Source organism: Lissotriton vulgaris, chromosome 4_1, assembly GCF_964263255.1.
Source record: "Lissotriton vulgaris chromosome 4_1, aLisVul1.2, whole genome shotgun sequence".
NCBI classification, from domain to species: Eukaryota; Metazoa; Chordata; class Amphibia; order Caudata; family Salamandridae; genus Lissotriton; species Lissotriton vulgaris.
In genome coordinates this window covers 657,003,826-657,023,678 of record NC_141691.1, presented here as the reverse complement: position 1 = coordinate 657,023,678, position 19,853 = coordinate 657,003,826, and the positions used below count along the sequence as shown (strand labels likewise).

The window sequence follows — 19,853 nt, the reverse complement described above, 5'->3', positions numbered from 1 at the left end:
ACCCGATGGCTTTCGACTGATCCTCCCTTTTATCCTCCCATATGGTTAACTATGGAATCTTCCTTAATTTCTCCCTTCAATTTCCTTCCGGGAACTTTTGTCCTTCAAGTCCAACCCCGCTCGTCTTCACACCCCTATTATATCTCATTGTCGTGCTCTTCTGCATAGTAATTGACCCCTTGCTATTTGTTGTTGGTTAAACTGTTTATAGGGATAGTAGCACTGTAGGGTCGTTAAACTGTCCCCAGGACCCTCCCCCCTCTGTTTTGCTAATGTTATTGTGCAGCCGCATGGCTCAGGTCCTTTTTAGTTTCTACGTCCTAGTTAGGACTTCTTCTTGATGGAAAAAGGGTTGTGTGACCTGTGAGGTGTGGTTCGTTTGAGTACAGTAGTCTTGTTGAAAGTGCTTCGCATCATGGCCACTATTTTAGGGTTGGCGTTTGACGAAGCGGAAATTCAGTGTATTCTGTCTGAGAATCCCAGCATCTTGGACATCCTACCAGCAGCTCAAACCAACAGTGATGAAGGTTGGGCCAAAATCTTACTGCTGAAAAAGAGTCAGGCGAGGATTTGTGTGCACGGAATAGCCATGGCAGAGTAGTTACGTGGTAACTGCGCCCCAAGTGGGCTAATTGTAACCAATGCCCCTCGCCTTTTCCTGGATGACAAAGATTTCCTACGCGATTGGTCACTGATCGCTTGGAAGTGTACCCGGGATTGGCTGGTACTTATTATCAAAACAGCCAAAAAAGCAGCTGATAAGATCTTAGTGGAAATACAGGTACTAGAAGGTCAAATAAAAACGACTGTCACATCAAAGGCATTTACCAAAAGCCAAGATGAGGGCAACAAAGCTAGCAAGGAGTTTAGAGATTCGATCCTGTTTACTAAACTTGAAAAGTTTAAAAAAGATCTTGCTAAATTCACCATACAGAAAGTATATCCCTACACTAGCGACTCATACACCCCCACACCTTTTAACAAAAACGGGCGTAAAGGAGGTTCAACTTATGGTACCTCAAGCTCAAAAGCAGAGTCGAGTGATTCCGACACGTCCAACTCTGGCAATACACAGAATAATAAAAGAGGCAGAGGGAACAATAGGCGGAATTGGAGAGGACACAATTATGGCTTCAGCCAACCATCTTTCGCTCCATGGTGGCAACCCACACCCTGGGGTGCTCCCACTTTTCCACCTACAGGGGGTCCTTTCGGACCCCAACCCTTCTATCCTGAATACAATAAGCAGCCTTTTTTAGGCTATGGCCAGGGGAGAACCAGAGGCCGGCGCAGGTCTCAACAACAGGGCCAGGTTCAGTGGAATCTACTCCCCCAAACGATGGATCTGAGGAATGGGAAGAAGATCCCCCAGGAACTACCAGGGTCGTCAGCAGGACCTCCCTCGTAATCAACCTCAGTTCCTACACAATGACTGAGATTGAAGAACAGGTACTAAACAGAGGGCTTGGGTTTGTTACCACAATCACTCCTGACCCATTCCTCACTAACATCGAGATACACAAGTTTTTCAGAAAAATCCGGCTACACTACCTGTTCGCTAAGAAAGAAGGACAAACAGTTGATGCTACCAACGATAATGTTAACACCAGTTTAAAGAGACCTTTAACATTCAACCCGACTACTTTAGGGTTACCGGCGAAAGTTATGGCTTTTGAGGAGGCAGTCGATAATGACATTCAGACAAAATTCCAACACCATCATAAACCCTTCGTCAATCTAAGCAAAAGGGAACAAGAGGGTCTGAATGGCTTGGCAAACAATACATCTGTGATAATCAAACCCGCAGATAAAGAGGGAGCCATAGTCTTGTTGGACTCGAGTACCTACTGAGAAGAATGCTTGCGCCAGTTGAATGATAAAAAATCTTATCAGAAATTGACAAGTGATCCAACTCCAAGATTGGTAACCATCATTGGCACTATCGTGGAAGGGGCTTTAGCAGAAGGATGGGTGACAACTAAAGAGGCACAATATTTATGTGCCACTAACCCAGTAATGCCATACTTCTACGTATTGCCAAAGATACACAAACCCCTGAGACCACCACCTGGGCGCCCCATAATATCGGGCATAGGCTCACTTTTGGAACTTTTATCCACGTTTGTGGATTGCTTCCTACAACCGATGGTACGTGAGATGCCAACCTATCTAAAAGATACAAACGATGTGTTGAGGATCCTACCGGATGTGGAATTTGACTCGGAACAAGACTTCCTGGTTTCCTTCGACGTTGAAAGTTTGTATACTTCCATACCCCAGACAGAAACCTTAGAAGTATTCGAGAGTTTGATGGAAGTCAGAGACCTAACTCCATCACGCCTGTGAGATTAATCATGACGCTAGCGACTTTGGCCATGACGCAGAATTTCTTCATGTTCGAGGAGACTGTGTACTTGCAGATTAGCAGGACGAGCATCGGCAGCGTTTTTGCCCCTAGTCTCGCTAATCTGTACGTACACATGTTTAAGCAACAACAGGTGCTCAACGCAATCAACCCCTTCCTTGGATGTGTACGTCTATTGGAACGATACATAGACGACATCCTGGTGGTATGGTGAGGATCAATTGATGACCTTAAGAACTTTCATGAATGGTTAAATAACAGGAATCGTTTACTGAAGTTCACCATTGAATATAGCAAACACCAATTAGCCTTTTTGGACTTGCTGATTACTCCAACACCTACTGGTTTACAAACAGAGATCTATTGTAAACCAATGGCCAGGAATTCACTTCTAAGCTACGAAAGCTTTCATCCAAAAGCACTTCGTGATAACCTGCCCTATGGGCAATTCTTTTGAATTCAAAGGAATTGCTCTACTAGATCTTCATTTGAGGAGCATGCGAAGACCCTTGAAAAACATCTGATTGAAAAAAAGTATCCAAAACGATTGATCAGGTCTTCCAAAAAACGAGCCTCAAACAACAATAGGGAAGGTTTATTAGAACTTTTACCCCCTAAACCAGAACAGAAAAGAATAACATGTGTCAACACTTACAGTACCCAGTCCAACCATATTAAAAGAATTGTAAAAAAACACTGGGCTATCCTTAACACAGGGAATGACACTGAGAATTTACCACCTCCTCTGTTCGCTTTCAAGCGCGGTCGGAATATGAAGGACCAGTTGGTCCACACTAGACCAAAGAACAGCATTCCTCGCACTATACGAACACTATGGGACATGCCTGCAGTTACTGGCCACCACCCATGTGGTAACTGCGCAGCCTACCCGCAAACAACTAAGCCCACACAAATTGACATTGGCACTGACCGTCCGTGGGAACAACGCCGCTTTACAAATTGTAACAGCCAAAATTTGATCTATTTGATCACTTGTCCCTGCAACAAGCAATACGTAGGGTTGATGACGCGTAAAGCGAAAGTCCGGATTTCAGAGCACAAAAGTTCAATTAGATGTTCCAGACAAGCAACTAAACTCACCAATCACTTTATTGAGGTGGGGCATTCACCCATAGAGCTGAAATGGACCGTCATCGAACAACCACTGATTCCTCCTCATGTGACGACATCAGTAATTTCATGTTTAAAAAGGAACAGAGATGTGTCCACAAACTCAGGTCGGATAAGTTGGGGTTGAATGAAGATATCCCGTGGATGTCACTTGAATCCAGTGGCACCCCCTTTTGTACTGCTTTTGGCCGCCATAAGTGTGGCAGGGTATGCTCAGACATGAGTCCCTTGCTCACTTTGCCACTGGATTCAAGCAAGCCGGGCTTAAGACTGCTGGAATGCCAGAAACCGGTCCTCGGAAGCTTGTTTCCGGTCCAGGGAAGACATGGCTTGGCAGTTCGGGCTGGACTGTTCCCATAAGGCACAGGGTCAGACTGATTTGCATATAGCCATGTCTGAACTGGGGTGGCAGAGTGGGCTAAAGAACGGTGATGGATTAAACCCAGATCTTTTGACTGGGTGTGAGTGTTTGATTGATTCAGATGCTCCGTCCATCACCACCCCCTTTTGTACCGCTTTTGGCCGCCATAAGTGTGGCAGGGTATGCTCAGACGTGAGTCCCTTGCTCACTTTGCCACTGGATTCAAGCAAGCCGGGTTGAAGACAGCTGGAATGCCAGAAACCGGTCCTCGGAAGCTTGTTTCCGGTCCAGGGAAGACATGGCTTGGCAGTTCGGGCTGGACTGTTCCCATGAGGCACAGGGTCAGACTGATTGGCATATAGCCATGTCTGAACTGGGGTGGAAGAGTGGGCTAAAGAACGGTGATGGATTAAACCCAGATCTTTTGACTGGGTGTGAGTGTTTGATTGATTCAGATGCTCCGTCCATCACCACCCCCCTTTGTACCGCTTTTGGCCGCCATAAGTGTGGCAGGGTATGCTCAGACGTGATTCCCTTGCTCACTTTGCCACTGGATTCAAGCAAGCCGGGCTGAAGACGGCTGAAATGCCAGAAACCGGTCCTCAGAAGCTTATTTCCGGTCCAGGGAAGACATGGCTTGGCAGTTCGGGCTGGACTGTTCCCATGAGGCACAGGACCAGACTGATTTGCATACAGCCATGTCTGAACTGGGGTGGCAGAGTGGGCTAAAGAATGGTGATGGATTAAACCCAGATCTTTTGACTTGGTGTGAGCGTTTGATTGATTCAGATGCTCCGTCCATCACCACCCCCTTTTGTACCGCTTTTGGCCGCCATAAGTGTGGCAGGTTATGCTCAGACCTGAGTTCCTTGCTCACTTTGCCACTGGATTCAAGCAAGCCGGGCTGAAGACGGCTGGAATGCCTGAAACCGGTCCTCGAAAGCTTGTTTCCGGTCCAGGGAAGACATGGCTTGGCAGTTCGGGCTGGACTGTTCCCATGAGGCACAGGGTCAGACTGATTTTCATATAGCCATGTCTGAACTGGGGTGGTAGAGTGGACTAAAGAACGGTGATGGATTAAACCCAGATCTTTTGACTGGGTGTGAGTGTTTGATTGATTCAGATGCTCCGTCCATCACCACCCCCTTTTGTAGTGTAGTTCCTATTTTCCCTATAGGCCCTGCGCATTGGAATAACATAAACAGCAGTGTAGACGTAGGACTGCGGTCTTCTAGGTCTCTACTGACTATGTAAGACTTAATTTAGGCATGCGCCAGCTAGCTCAGGGGTCACTGGAAACTTTCTTGACTGAATAGGAAGTGATCAGCTTCCCTGGCTCAGACAAGAAGGGATTCAGCTTCCGACAACCGCATAAACATGACAACTTTGCTCCTCAGAATAAGAGTCAATCTCTAGAGTCGTATGAAACAATAGACAGCTATTTCCCTCAGTCAGTTGTGCAGATTTACTTTCACCAGGATGAAGAGAATGGAGAGACGGGCGTTTTCAATAAAAGATATTATTTATTGAGCAGTCTTCCTTCTCATGCAAGAGAAATGAATTGCCACAATTGCAAGACTTGTTATTATAAAAAGTGCGTACAGTAAAAGGAGTATTATGAAATAATACTGTAAAAGCATTGATAGGGTTTCTTAGCCATAAGATGGTTAAAATGAATAAAATATATACATTCATATATACGTTGGCTAACGACCTCAACTGGTGTTTCTAACTATGCCTACCTCAGTGTACCTGACCTAAGCCTAATACAAGGGAGGGAGTAAGTAACAGTTTAAGTTAAGTTGGTTATGCCAAGAGTTTGTTTCAAGAATTCTCTCTAAGGGTTTAGTCAGCACCGTACCTCTGTAATAGAATGCAGGAGGTCTGGTATCTCCTCTCAGGACCCGATATCCCAGTTACCCGCAAGGGTAGGCTGGAAACGTCGGAGCTGGATTTTCTCGGCAGGAGAAAAGACAGAGTCTTTCTCAGCTCGTCAAAGAGGAGGGGCAGCATCCATGGGCTTCTCGCATCTGCTGGGCTCTGCAAGCGACAGCTGTTCTTCTCCAGTATTCACCACTGTGTGTTTGCTTAAGGCAACGTTGGTATATTTATACCTGAAAGGTGCCGATTTTGACGTAAGTTTTTGGACATATACGTCAATAAAGATGTCACTAAGAACTGGTCGTTCTTACAGTGCTCGCAGGAGTTCTATTACTAATCAAAACAAAGCAAGCGGGGCTTTCTCAGGTTGCTGGGGGGTTTGAGATGTCGAAAGAACTCAGTGTGCTATCTAGGAATCTAAGGAAGTGGCTTCTGCTGTGTCATGGACTGTCATGAGCTGCAGAGACGAATTACTGAAATATGGCTCTGATCGTTATGCCATTATAGGGATATGTATTGATTATAGCCGTATAGGGGCATGAGGTCACAATATTGATCGGGGTCTTAGATAAAACACAACACTTTTGTACTGCTTTTGGCCGCCATAAGTGTGGCAGGGTATGCTCAGACGTGAGTCCCTTGCTCACTTTGCCACTGGATTCAAGCAAGCCGGGCTGAAGACGGCTGGAATGCCAGAAACCGGTCCTCGGAAGCTTGTTTCCGGTCCAGGGAAGACATGGCTTGGCAGTTTGGGCTGGACTGTTCCCATGAGGCACAGGGTCAGACTGATTTGCATATAGCCATGTCTGAACTGGGGTGGCAGAGTGGGCTAAAGAACGGTGATGGATTAATCCCAAATCTTTTGACTGGGTGTGAGTGTTTGATTGATTCAGATGCTCCGTCCATCACCACCCCTTTTGTATCGCTTTTGGCCGCCATAATTGTGGCAGGGTATGCTCAGACGTGAGTCCCTTGCTCACTTTGCCACTGGATTCAAGCAAGCCGGGCTGAAGACGGCTGGAATGCCAGAAACCGGTCCTCGGAAGCTTGTTTCCGGTCCAGGGAAGACATGGCTTTGCAGTTCGGGCTGGACTGTTCCCATGAGGCACAGGGTCAGACTGATTTGCATATAGCCATGTCTGAACTCGGGTGGCAGAGTGGGCTAAAGAACGGTGATGGATTAAACCCAGATCTTTTGACTGGGTGTGAGTGTTATGATTGATTCAGATGCTCCGTTCATCACCACCCCCTTTTGTACGCAAAATTAAGGAACCACGAAATTTGTGAATCCTTAATATCGCGATGCGATTTTGCTCATACATCCTGTTTTATGCATTTTTAGTCGCAAACGCTGTTTTTTGCGATTAGCAGCGTTTGCGACAACATTTTTTTTCATACATATGCCCCTTTATCTCCCCTTGCCTAACAACATGAATGTGTCCGTCCGTCTGTAACGAAACTGGTGCTCATGTAAAGGCTCTGATACCTTCTAGTCAAGTTTACGCTGTATAGAACCTCCAAACAAAACAATGGAGACGTGCTACCTTTGAAACATTAAATTATACATTCTAACTGGCAACAGGGCTAATCCTCTTGTTTACTGCTGTGTTGTGTCCGGTGACAAGACTTTGACAAGCAGACGCCAGGACTCAAAAGACGTGTACAGTGTTGGAAACAATGCTTATCATGGAAGAGGGCGGATTAAAAATGATCACTTGTCTCAGCTATATGTCGCACTGCTCGGCATGATGTGGCAATTGTTGCAAAGAAATGGAGAGCAGACCACGAGAGAGCCGCCATGTACATGGATTGGAGTACGGTGGGAACAATTCCCGAAATGCTTATAAGCAGCTACATCTAAATATTCTATGCTTAACTTCTCTAACACTCAGGAGGTTACACAGGATGTACCCGACAATGTCAGACAGCTGGCTGATATGCAAGGTTAGTAAAGCTTATTTGCTCCACATGTGCCAGCAATGCACGGGTTATGTATGCAACATACTGGGAGGAAATCATTGAAGAGGCTGAATGAGTATCCGAGAGGGCAATCTAAAGATATCTAGGAAGGATTTTAATGGGACTACTACCATGTTGTAAGAATCACTGAACAGAGACTAGGAGGGATATTTAAGAAGATTTTGCGCCATATTTGCATCACAAAAGTGCCACAAATCGACGCAAAATCTTTTTTTCCAAATTTACTTTCCAGCGCTAAACTTGTTTAGTGCTGGAAATAACTTGAAAGGTAATGCAAAGCAGTTGCGCTGCTTTACATTACTTAGCGCCATGGGGGCGTGCCAAGGGTGGAGCATAGGCGTTCCCATGCAACCACCCAAGGTTTCTCATGCTAAACCCAATTTACTAAATAAAGTAGATTGGGTTTAGCGTGAGAAAACTGTGCCTGTTTAAAGTAGGTGCAAGAAACAAGGCTGGACTGGGAACGCAAACCGACCCTGGCAATTGAGTCAGACTGGCTATGGGGTAGGGATGGATGTGGGTGTGTGCATGGAAAACACTGCAGCTGCTTTTGTTCTTTTGTTACTGGGGGCCGATCTTGCTGCTATGCTGCAAAACTGGCCCTGTAGCAAAAAAAAACCCAGGGGTCCAAACCCGGCCCCCACCCTGGCGGCCCACAGGAGAAACGCCAAGTGCCCGTTACGGCTAGTCCGGCCCTGGCAAGGAAGGAGACATGCTTTAATTTCTCCTTCCTTTTCCAGCTTTGCATGCGTGCTGCACTGTGCAGCACGCATACAAAGTGGGAAAAGAGTTGCATCATGTCTAGGCATGGTATTTTGTACAGGTAGGGTGCCCTTCCTGTACAAAACCTTTGCTAGACTAATGCACACACCCTAGCGCTATGGCGCCAAGGTGTGTGCCTGGCGCACGGCAGCTGAAATCAGCGCCGGCGCAAGAGAAAGGGGAGGAGAGAGCCATATCTTTAATGATATGGCGCTCTCCAGCTCCCTCCCTGTCATGCAATGCAGCGCAGCCTCGCGGGGGGCTGCGCTGCTTTGTGTGACTTTTTGGTAAATTTCCCCCTATGTTTAATATTTAGCATTATTGCTAGCTAAGATAGAAATAGCTATCCACTGACTGTCCCCCTGTAGGTAGAATGGAGAAAAGAATTGATTACATGGGGAGGCACAGGGTACAACCATGGCATTGGGGGCGACAAGTGAAAAGGTATCAGCATGAGCGACCAACTGGGATCCTATGCTGCAGAACTTACATAATAAAATGATGAAAAACTGCCATGAGTCATAAAATCAACTAAACTAATGCTTCCGAGAGCAGATTTCCTGGCACAGTTGCTTAGGTAGGTGCATTGATTTGCCTTCATCCCAGGAATCCTCACATCAATACATTGACTGAGGAGGTGCACTTTAATAACAGAATTTCTCTTGGGGCAAATTGTTCTAGTCTGAGTGAGGTGGCGCCATTCTGTCTGCCCCTCCTTCACACTCTGTCTTCCCTCCTCCTTCACTGGTTGGAACTGCGACATGCTTAGGGCCAGGGGGCCCACTCTGGATGCTCGAGAGTGACCTATGCTCTTGCCACTGATTGGCTGATAAGAGGCCACGTCAGATCTCTGCGTATGTAGTAGAGATGGGCGAGCCACGGGAAGCAGCAGCCAGGCTCGAGCCAGATACCTGGCTCTGGCTGAGCTGGAGGTCCTCCTGGAGCCTTGACCCCAAACCAAGCCGATATTTCTTGCGGCTTCTGCCTTCCTCTCCCACTCTACCCTCTTGCAAAAAGTGTTCAAAGCAAAGCAATAACATCTGAGGTGAAACAGAGATAAATAAACACCCATTAGTTGTTTGTTTTTAAGATAAACTAGAAAGCATGGGATAACTAAATTGTGTTATTAAAATATTTTATTACTCCGATCTTTCTTTTTCACTATAACCTCAAATGAAAACACCTTCAAATATATGAGTTCAGAATACGAGCTGTGTAAAAATGTATTGTGATGTATTTAAAAGACTAGAATGTTACTCTCCACAAGAACCTAGGGCACACATAGGGTGCTCATGACAACTGATTTGCCTTTTAATTCAGTTATGACATTGTCTCCAGGGTTTGGGCAGGAATGTTTTTCAGTTCTTGATTACCAATATTTCTTTTACTAAGTACTTCTTGACATAAAGACATAAGGCCCGGCTCCATTTTAAGTAGGCCACGACTTCATGTTTCTATTTCTGCAGAATCATCAACATCTGCCTTTGACACAGGTGTTTTCTGTCCTTATATTTCCAAGAACTATGAAAATGTCAAGTCATTTAGATATGCACATTAACAAAACACCTGTTGCAACATCAGTATGGAGCAAGTGCCTTGTTATCTCCACTTCAAGTTCCAACAAAGAACAATAGTCAAAACAGTGCAGCCTGAATTGTCCTACTTTTAACTTGTATGTTTAAAGGAATACGTCCTTGGGAAAAAGATTTATCTCAAGACTGGTCCTTCACTTTGTGGGATAAAATTTGGTCAAAAATTCATAGTACCTCCAGAGCTGCAAACACTACCCAAACCTTATTTTTTGTTTATAATCGCACATTATTCACTCCGTTGCTCCTGTCATCATTCTCCTCAGACACTCCCTCCACTTGTTGGTCCTGTTCATGCTCTTCAGCCGATTTGAAGCATATGTTGTTTGATTGTCCTCCCATTTTTCGTTTTTGTCAACTAGTATGATCCCAGTTTAAAAAGATTTTCAATTTTTCTTTCTCCTTTTCCATTATTAACATTTTTCTAGGTTCCCTTTCTCCTATTTTTGCCAATTCGTCCCACAATCACAAATTAATTGACCTTCTGATAGCCGTTGCCTTACACCATATTACAACTCATTGGAAGCAGGCTAATGATGTTTCCTTCAATGCTTGGTGGAATGCAATATGTTTTAATCATCGTTTAGACACTAATTATGTTTCCCCCATTTCCCTCGCAATCAAACGTGATCTTCTATGGGTTCCCCTCACTGAATATTTATCCAGAATTGCTCAGATCCCACCTACCACTCAAGTTCGTACTGTTGAAGTTCAAAAACCACCGTGATTATATTTCTTAATTGTATTTTATGTTCATATCTCTTCTGTGTTTTATTTTAACAGGTTATGCTTCAATTATCTTGCGTCCTTGAACATTATCATTTGCCATATTTTATATATAGAGTTCTTTATCGATTCTGATTCTTTGTAAGAGAGATTTCTTGCTCTTTTTTGTAACTTCTGATTGTTTCTTCATTTCTGTCTTTGCTTCTTTATACTTTAATAAACTTCAAACTTAAAAAAAAAAAAGGAATACGTCCTAGACTATACTCTGGATGCTTATGGGTTAACTCAAATATTACTACTACAACATTGCACATTTCATCTCAGATAAGAAACACTATCAGAGGACTGCCACTTGTCCACTTGACTTGCTTGTCAGGTGAGGTCCTTCACCCCAGATTATCGCTATCACGATACTGCCAGACCAGAAGACGCTCCTGCCTGCCAGAGAACCTGCCGCTGTTTCTCAATTTCTACTGAGCCCGGGAGGCTTTGTTGCTGATGCTGGACGTGTGTCTGCCTTTCACAGGGAACATGCTTCCCTGATGATGCCTGATAATTATAGCATTCTGTTATAAGCAAGGTATGCAGTGCGCTCATCCTCCCAAAGAAAAACGAGCGGCCAGTTATATTACTGTCTATGCTCTCCTAGTGTATCGCACAGAAATAAGCTTTTGGGTGTTATATATTTGAATGACATTTTAACCATGTTAGAAGTGTTCATTTTGTTCTCCTTGCTTCATATTGCATAGCCTGTTTTTAATCCTGGCTGGGGGACGCCTGAATAAAACCAATTCTGTACTACTGAAATAATTTTAACCCACTCTTGTTTGGCAAAATTTCACTTCCCGCACCACACCCATTTCATATAAAGTATTTAGTATACCTCTCTAAATAAAAGATAAAAACATCCCTGAACTCCGCCCTCTCAGAGAAGGGGTTGTAGCCTGCACTATGACTAGCAGCCTTATTCATGAAGGGGCCGTTTTGCAAGCCCCTAATAGCGAATCATAGCGATTCGCTATTAAGGACTCGCAAAACGGTAATCATGTAGGAATCGCATAATAAAATGCGATTCCTACTGATTCCTTATTTGCGATTAGCAAATTGCTAATCGCAAATAAGGAATAACTCGCCATTCATTCCTATGGGCCAAAAGGCCCATAGGAATGAATGGGGAGTATTCCTTATTTGCGATTAGCAATTAGCTAATCGCAAATAAGATTGCGATTTGAAGGGTGCCAGGGGTGTCCACAGGACACCCTGTAGCACCCCTCAAATGAAATTTCACACAGGTGTTGCACACACACATGTCCAAAGGACATGTGTGTGTGTAACATGCAACTCAGAAAAATGCATTTAAATGCATTTTTCTGAGTTATCGCAATTTACCGCGAGGTCTGACCTCGCGGTAAATTGCGGCAAGAAATTGCGAATTCGCAAATTTAAATTGGATGTTGAATTGCATTTAAGGAATCTCTAATAGAGATTCCTTAAATGTAATTCCTCGCACATTTGCGACATCGCAATTAGCGATTTTTGCATTTGGGATGCAGAATCCCAAATGCAAAAATCGCACTCGCAAAGGGCCGGATTCTCAGAATCCGGCCCTTTGCGAGCCGATTTAGCCTTCATGAATAAGGCTGATAGTTCGTAGTGAGAGGAGGTTACCCTATGACGAAGCATTCCACCTTCGGGTGGGTGGGGGAAACCGTCCTATAAAAGGGACACAACATTAGCATTCTTCCATTCCTCTAGACCAGCGTTCTTCAAACTGTGGGGCGCGCCCCCCTGGGGGGGCCCGGCACCATCCCAGGGGGGGCGCGCTCCACTCCGATCTTCCCCTGTAGCCCGTTCCTTTGTCTGGGTGATTCTCCCAGGAGGGGGCCAATTCATGGAGTTGATGGCTTCGGCTGCAGTGCAGACAAGGAGTCTCCTCTGCTAAAAAGGAAAGCAAACAAACAGACACGCTTTCAGCTTTAGCAGAGGAGACCCCTTGCCTCCCACTGCAGCTGAAGCTGTCCCGTGAATTGGCCCCCTCCTGGGAGAGTTAGCTCTTCCCAGAAGGGAGAGAAGGTTTCCCTAGAGAGGGTTTGAGGCACGGGCGGGGTGGGCTCTGGCCCAGGGCCCCTGCTTTTCAAGGGGGGTGGGAGTGAGGGGGAGGGGGTGGGGTCGGGAGTCTCAACATTCTTTAATTCGATGTCATATTTACTCCAAAGATGGTACAAAAATCATTTGTTTCGATGTGCTAGTACAGCCAGTTAAAAAGCCTTTTCAAACCATTTTAAATATTTCACTTCCCGATGGTATATCCCACACAACTCACATAGCAATACGTTTAATACAAATGTACATGTTCATACGACCACTGCAACGTTCTCTAGTGCAGTGTGCATCCTCGTATATTCAGTAACTCAAAAGTGCGTTTCCAGTTTATAACAACAATCGCTTTGAAACAACTGTATGCAGCAAATATAGGACAAAGTCACTGAGGATATAGCCCAATAGGGTGAAAGCTTCAAGTTCCATACTAGTCGGCCTTGTGTGATCTTGGTCTATTCAGCTCCTTTTAATTCTCGCTTTTGAATTGGCAGTGCTTCCTTGAGCCTTGGTACAAATAGACGTGTGATGTTTTCAATTGATTTCTTACGAAGACACATAGAAAGAAAGAACAATGTAAAAGGCACATTGTGGTTGAGGGATGGAGACTAATACCATTTCCCAAACCTAACGCTGCCTCTGCTACTGATCGAAAAACTTAAGGTGAAATGCAAGTTTTTTCAAAGTGTGACCATTTGCATTAATTTCATTAAAAGGTCTGTTTCACAACAGGATTGTTTTTGTTATGGGTTGATTTGCTGTGCTTTATCTTCTAATGGAAAGCCTGTACTTTTTCATTTTCCGAAATATACTGCACAATGTTTTTGGTATTTTATTGAAATAAAATGTGGCTTTCATCACAACAATTGGAACATGGTTCCAGGTGTATTCAATGCGTACTGTTTTCTTCAAGTAGAAGTATGTGGTTATTTGTGTCTCCATGGTGCAGAGGAACAGTCGGTTGCTTGTAAGCTCCTAGCTTGAAACGACAGCAGACGATGTCTACAATAAATTCTGCCATTCCATGCAGCATGCCCGTTGTTGAGAAAATTCCACCAATAATACCACACAGTCTCACTAAGAACTGCCAAAATGGCATATGAGACTCTGTCACAGTCACCATTAGTGAACTAATGTCATATTTCATGACAATGCCTGATACGCCATGGCTGCCTGATGCATGATCAATCACAGGTTCTCTTTCTGTCACTGCTAACTGATGAGTGTCAGATGAGATTCTGAATGTTCTGAGTTTTGTTGGCACAATTGTGATAAAATACTGGAACATCTGGTTATGATCTGAGGCGATTTTTTCCGTTCCATCAAGGGTGTTAATAATGCCAGGAATCGGCTCTCCAAATGACATATGGTCAATTCGATGAGAAAAGTTGTATGTCTCGTGACTGACGAGTGCTGCCAGGTGTGCATGGCCTCGTGGATGTGGAATTGCCTTGCCAACTGTGATGTGAACGTTCCCTGCTACTTTGTTGACATACAGATGCCCGTGTATTCTGCATGCGTCTGGAGGTTGCAACAAAGAGTCTTCCCTTGGCGGCAGAGCTGTTGAAGCACCTTTGACAGCACTTTTGAAAACTACATCTTGAAGAGAGTGCTCCTCCTGCAGGCGATTCTGAATTACTTGCAGGGGGGGATGGATGGATGAGTGAGGGGATGGATGGATGGGTGAAGGGGTGGATGGATGGTGGGAGAGAGGATGGATGCATGAGTGGAGTGATGGATGGGAGTGGATGGATGTGTGTATGGTTGGAAGGGTAGATGGATGGGTGGAGGGATGGATGGATGGATGAGTGAAAGGGTGGATGTTGGGATGGATGGGTGATTGAGGAGGGTGGATGGACGGGGGATGGATGGAGGAGTGAAGGGGTGGGTGAGAGGTCAATGGATGGATTCATGAGTGCATGAGTGGATGGATGAGTGGGTGAAGGGTGGATGGAGGGATGGGTGGCTGGGTGAGGGGGAAATGGAGAGAGAGGGGGAGGATGGATGGATGAGTGAGGACAAGGATGAATGATTGGCAGAGTGGATGGGCAGGTGTGTGCATAGATGCGTGAGGAGAGGAGCATGGAGATGGATGGGTCAGAGAGTGCATGCATGAGTGGGGGGAGGGTGGAGAGCGGGAGGGATGGATGGGTGGATGGATGAGTGGGGGGTTGAGTGGATGGACGGATGAGTGACTGGGTGGATGGATGAGTGGGTGGGGGATGGCTGGATGGTTGAGAGGGTGGGTGGTTGGATGGATGAGTGAGTGGATGGATGGGTGGAGGAGTGAATGGATGGGTGGAAGAGTGGATGGATGAATGGAGGAGAGGATGGATCAATGAAGGAGTGGATGGATGAGTGGGAGGATAGCTTGGGTGAAGGGGTGAGTGGTTGGGTGGATGAGTGGGTGGATGGATGGGTGAAAGAGTGGATGGATTGGTGAGGGGATGGATTGGGTGAAGGGATGGATGGATGATGGATGGATGGGTGAGGGGGTGGATGTAGGGATGGATGGGGAGATGATGGATGGAGGGATGGATGGTGGATGGGTTTGCAAGTGGTTGAAGGGGTTTGGATGTGGATGGGGCACAGATGGAGGGAAGGAATGAATGGTGGGGGAGTTGGTGGATGACAAGGTGTACATGATGGATGGGGAGGGTTGTGATGACTTCCTTTGCCTTGGAGGATTGTGTTTTGAGCTGTGTGGTACGCCTCTGTCGTTTCGCCACACCCACTCACAGGCCTGCAATTTGCTAGGCACTCTTGTTGTGTTGAGCATTGTTTGTCGGATATGGCCCGTGGTGTGCGCGTTGCAGGCGATCATGTGGTGTGCCGGATGCCCGAGGTTTCGGTCGGGTGGTGGGGGGGCCCAACATCTGGGGGAACTCAGCTGGGGGGGCTCAACCTGGAAAAGTTTGAATACCTCTGCTCTAGACCCAGGGTTCCTTTTGTGTTTATTGATTTAATGTGTTCATTACTGATATGTCATAGGTACCAGCATAATGGAAATGATCAATTTCAAGTATTAAATGTTGAAATAAATGCAGATATTTTTTTTTAAATGCTACATTCTAGAACTGACTTGGAGGACCCATTTGAAGTGTTTGTACGTGTTCTACACATCAGTGTTTTTTTGTGCAAAATTATATAGCGCGAACTCAACTCAAAGGCATTGGAGATCTTTACATGAGCACCAGTTACGTTACACAAGGACACATTCATTTCTTTTTTTTTATAGGCACGGGTTGATTAAGTGATTTGCCCAGACTCAAAGAATGTGGAATCGACCGGGAGGCTCGAACCTTGGCTTTTCAGCTCCAAAGACGGCATCTAGCATTAAGACCACAACCTCTCTTGCTACTTTACGCTGCCTGCCAACTTGAGACACATGCAGGGGAGGTTAGCGCACAAGTTTCAGCTTAAGGGACTCCGAATGGTGTCTGATGAGTGAATGCATGGCCATGCAGAGGAAGGTGGCAACCCAGGGTGCCTGTCTGGACATCTGGAAATGGGGAAATAGGGCAGATTTCCTAGGCCTACATAGTCCCCAATGTAGGCCCCACAGATGGACCGTGATGTGGAACTGCTAGGATCTGGGTTAAAGGACCAGCACTCCCGAGTTTAAGTTAAATTGTGTCTGCCTTCTCTTTTGGAGACCCGATGAAGAAAAGGGCAAGTGGTGCCTGCAATGCTGTCCATCATTTTATTGCGTTGCAATGCCCACATGAGGCACCCCGTGAGCTTCCCACCTATCAAAAGTAGGGGAAGATATGGAGGACTAAGAATCAGACTTCCTGGGTACCACCTAGGTGTAGGCGTATGCCCACACAGACTTTGGGGCGCTGAGGACCTTGTACCATCTGAGTTGTTTAGTGTCTGTATGAGAAGGGACTACTTCAATCACTGGGATACCTTGGGGTGAGACTTTTTCACCATCCTTGCACAAAACACTGTGTGAGGCAACATATTATCTTTTAATGGCCCGTCGTCTAACAAACTTCTGTGGAATGCCCACCTCCATCCTGTACACTGCCTCCTTCCTGAGCTCTCCCAATGCACAGTTGTTATTATTTATTTGTTTGCATAAGTTAATTAAAGCCTTTGCATTACAATAAAATGTTAGAAAAGGACACCGCAATTCGTAGAGGTAAAAAAAGATCTGGGAAAGTGCAATAGTTAAATGTCAGCATTTGACCAGGGGCCTCATATCATCTTTGCAATTGGGCATTGCCTTTTGGCTGGTCCCATAAGAGAATGTCACCCTACTAGCTCCTTCAAATCACTAAGACTACTTTGGCTTCCATTCTTTTCACTGGTAATCTTTTTCTTGTAAAGTGCTTGTGTAGGAGAATGTTCTATCACAGGCCTTTTTTCAAAATAATCCAGTATCAGCATTTGGACAGTTCAAAGGTTAGGTTGCGAGGCCGTGCCAGGGTACATAGCACCCCCAATGCACAGGCATGGTATTGCTGTGATCCAGGCAATCTCATGCCTTAAAGACAGCCATAACAAAGTAGAAAATCCCTTGTATTTCTCACCAAGGAAGGTTGGGCAAAATTAATCCTTGTGGTAGGGGACTCACGCCATTGCAGCTGTCACATCCAATACACACACTGGGCGCAACTCCTCATGGGCATCACTCTGCAGATAATCAAGTTTCTCAGCTGGCTCTTGAAGGTAATTTACGGCAAGGGTGGGTGGAGCCAATGTCTCTCTCTTAGTCTATGAATTCAGAAACATGGTCAGTAGGGTTACTGAGGCATAGGTTGTGTCTCTACCCTAGAAGATGCAGTCTCACAATTGTAAGAATCTGCTTGTGCCAAATCTGCATCCTAGATCCAAGATAAACACGTAAAAGATGCAGAGGGACATGCATGATGCAACAATCTTTAATTTTTTAGTTTGCTCAAACAAGTTGAGGCTATTTCTGGAGACATCTTTGTAGTAGAGGATCCTTCATGTCATTCCTGCAGGTGATCTGCCTGCTTTACAGTGGAGCATGCACATATATCCTTCTCTCAGTGACTGCCTACAGGACCCATCCTCGGGCCATAATTGCTGTTGTGCTCTGTTCTTGAGCAATATGAATTCACAAGATCGTGGTGTTGTCAGAGCATACATGTCAAGTGCAGCCCCAGCAGAACTCATTTTAGGCAGTCAAACACTAACTTCAGGCCATGAACCTCAGTTACATGGTTTAGTTCCCAGCCAAACTCAAGATATTGTTCTAATCCAAATACTATCTCTTCGATACAGAGGCTGAATTGGAATGAGTCAAATAGCGGCCAGATCTCTGGCCTGCTGCCATGAATGGTCCATTCTCTTCACACATGTGTCGACCAAGGCTTAAAGAGGGGACGGCCGGGGTCAAGGAAATGACACCACTCCAGTCCTGGCTCAACCACCTCTCTCGGTGAACACTGGCTTGACTATGGGCATCCCTGGCGTCCTTGGACTGAGATCCTACCAGATTTCAAGTCCGCCTCGATTGATCCAGAGATTAAGAGTGACAGGTCCATGCAGACCACACTGAAGAACAGATGAAGACTTTTGACAGGTGGGCCTCATTTACCCTTCAATACATAATCTTCAGGTAATGCATTATTAAACATGAAGACTTGCTAAAAGACAGTATGCTGACAAGATATGTCTAGGTGAAAGAGCACTGTATGTTATGCTTTCCCAATTCCCCTCCTTTTCTAATTTATGTATTTTACAGGGCTTTCCTGCTTGTGATTTACTGCTTGCAAAATTTTTAAGCTAAAAAAAATTAAAACATTTTGAACAACAACTAACGACTTGATTTCTATGACATGCTTACTATGTGGGTTTGTATATGCTTGATAAGAGCGAGCTCTAGTTTATTTTTCTTTGGAAAGGTAAGACTTGACGCAATAATGCTTGCAATTGACCTTAATGTGAATGTTTTAATTATTCCTGGCAGCGCTTTGATGATATTTAGTTTTTGCCAATATTTTCCACATTATAAAGGTTGGATTCTGAATAATTTTTCAGTTAATATATTTCCAATAAAAAATTCTGTTCTTGGTACAGAGCTTGCACATTATTAATCAGTACATTATTTGTATTTTAAATTAGTACATTATTTGTATTTTAATTTGTATACAATAGTGTAATTATATAACTAGGAGTCGTAAACTATTTAATCTCACAATATTTTTTTTAAAGTTCCTATTGATGAGGCATTTAGGGAGGTCTGCATATAGGAAATGGTGTAGTCTGTCCCAGAGATAACAAGTGTGATAATACGGTGAATAAGGGAATCCTGGGTCAGAAAGTTTTCAATTTTCCTGATTCTTCTGAGGATAAAGTAGGATGAAGAGATTACTGCTTCTATTTGTGGCTTCATAGATAGTTCAGAATTGATGATCACTCCGAAACTCTTTACTGATTTTTTGGGGTTCGAGGGGTTCTCATCTTGGGTGACCAGAATGAAGCTGTCCAGTAATCAGTCTAACTTTTGGTAATAATAATTTCGTTTTTTCCGAGTTCAGTTTAAGGTAATTACTATTCTTCCAGTCACAAATGAACAGCATAGTGGTTTGAAATAATTCATTGGAATCTTGGGAGTTATCAATTCTGAAAAGTAACTGCGTGTCATTCGCATAGATGAGAATCGTGCATTTCCTCTTTTTAAGAGAGTGGTATAGTGGGCGGGTGTAGAGGTTGAAGGTGTGAGGGATGAGCCCTCTGGGACTCTGCAGTCCAGGTGGACCTCAGAGAGTTGCAAGGGGTTAGGCGTACTGACTGGATGTGTTTTTTTTAGAAAGGAAATGATCCAATCCAATGCTGTGCCCCAAAGCCCTGCAGCCTTGACACGGTCCACTAGGAGGTAGTAGTCCAACATGTCAAACACAGTGGATTGGAGGACCAGTGCCTGGGTTACCCCTTTTCACGTTCTTTGCATAGGTAATCTGTCAGAGAAAGGATGACTGTTTCT

The 19,853-nt window shown here is 44.9% G+C and overlaps 1 pseudogene; it reads right to left on the bottom strand.

Annotated features, from left to right (window-relative positions):
• Positions 1–13,489: 13,489 nt before the first annotated feature.
• LOC147722387 (endoplasmic reticulum-Golgi intermediate compartment protein 2 pseudogene) lies at positions 13,490–14,534 on the bottom strand (annotated as a pseudogene).
• Between the last annotated feature and the right edge of the window lie 5,319 nt (positions 14,535–19,853).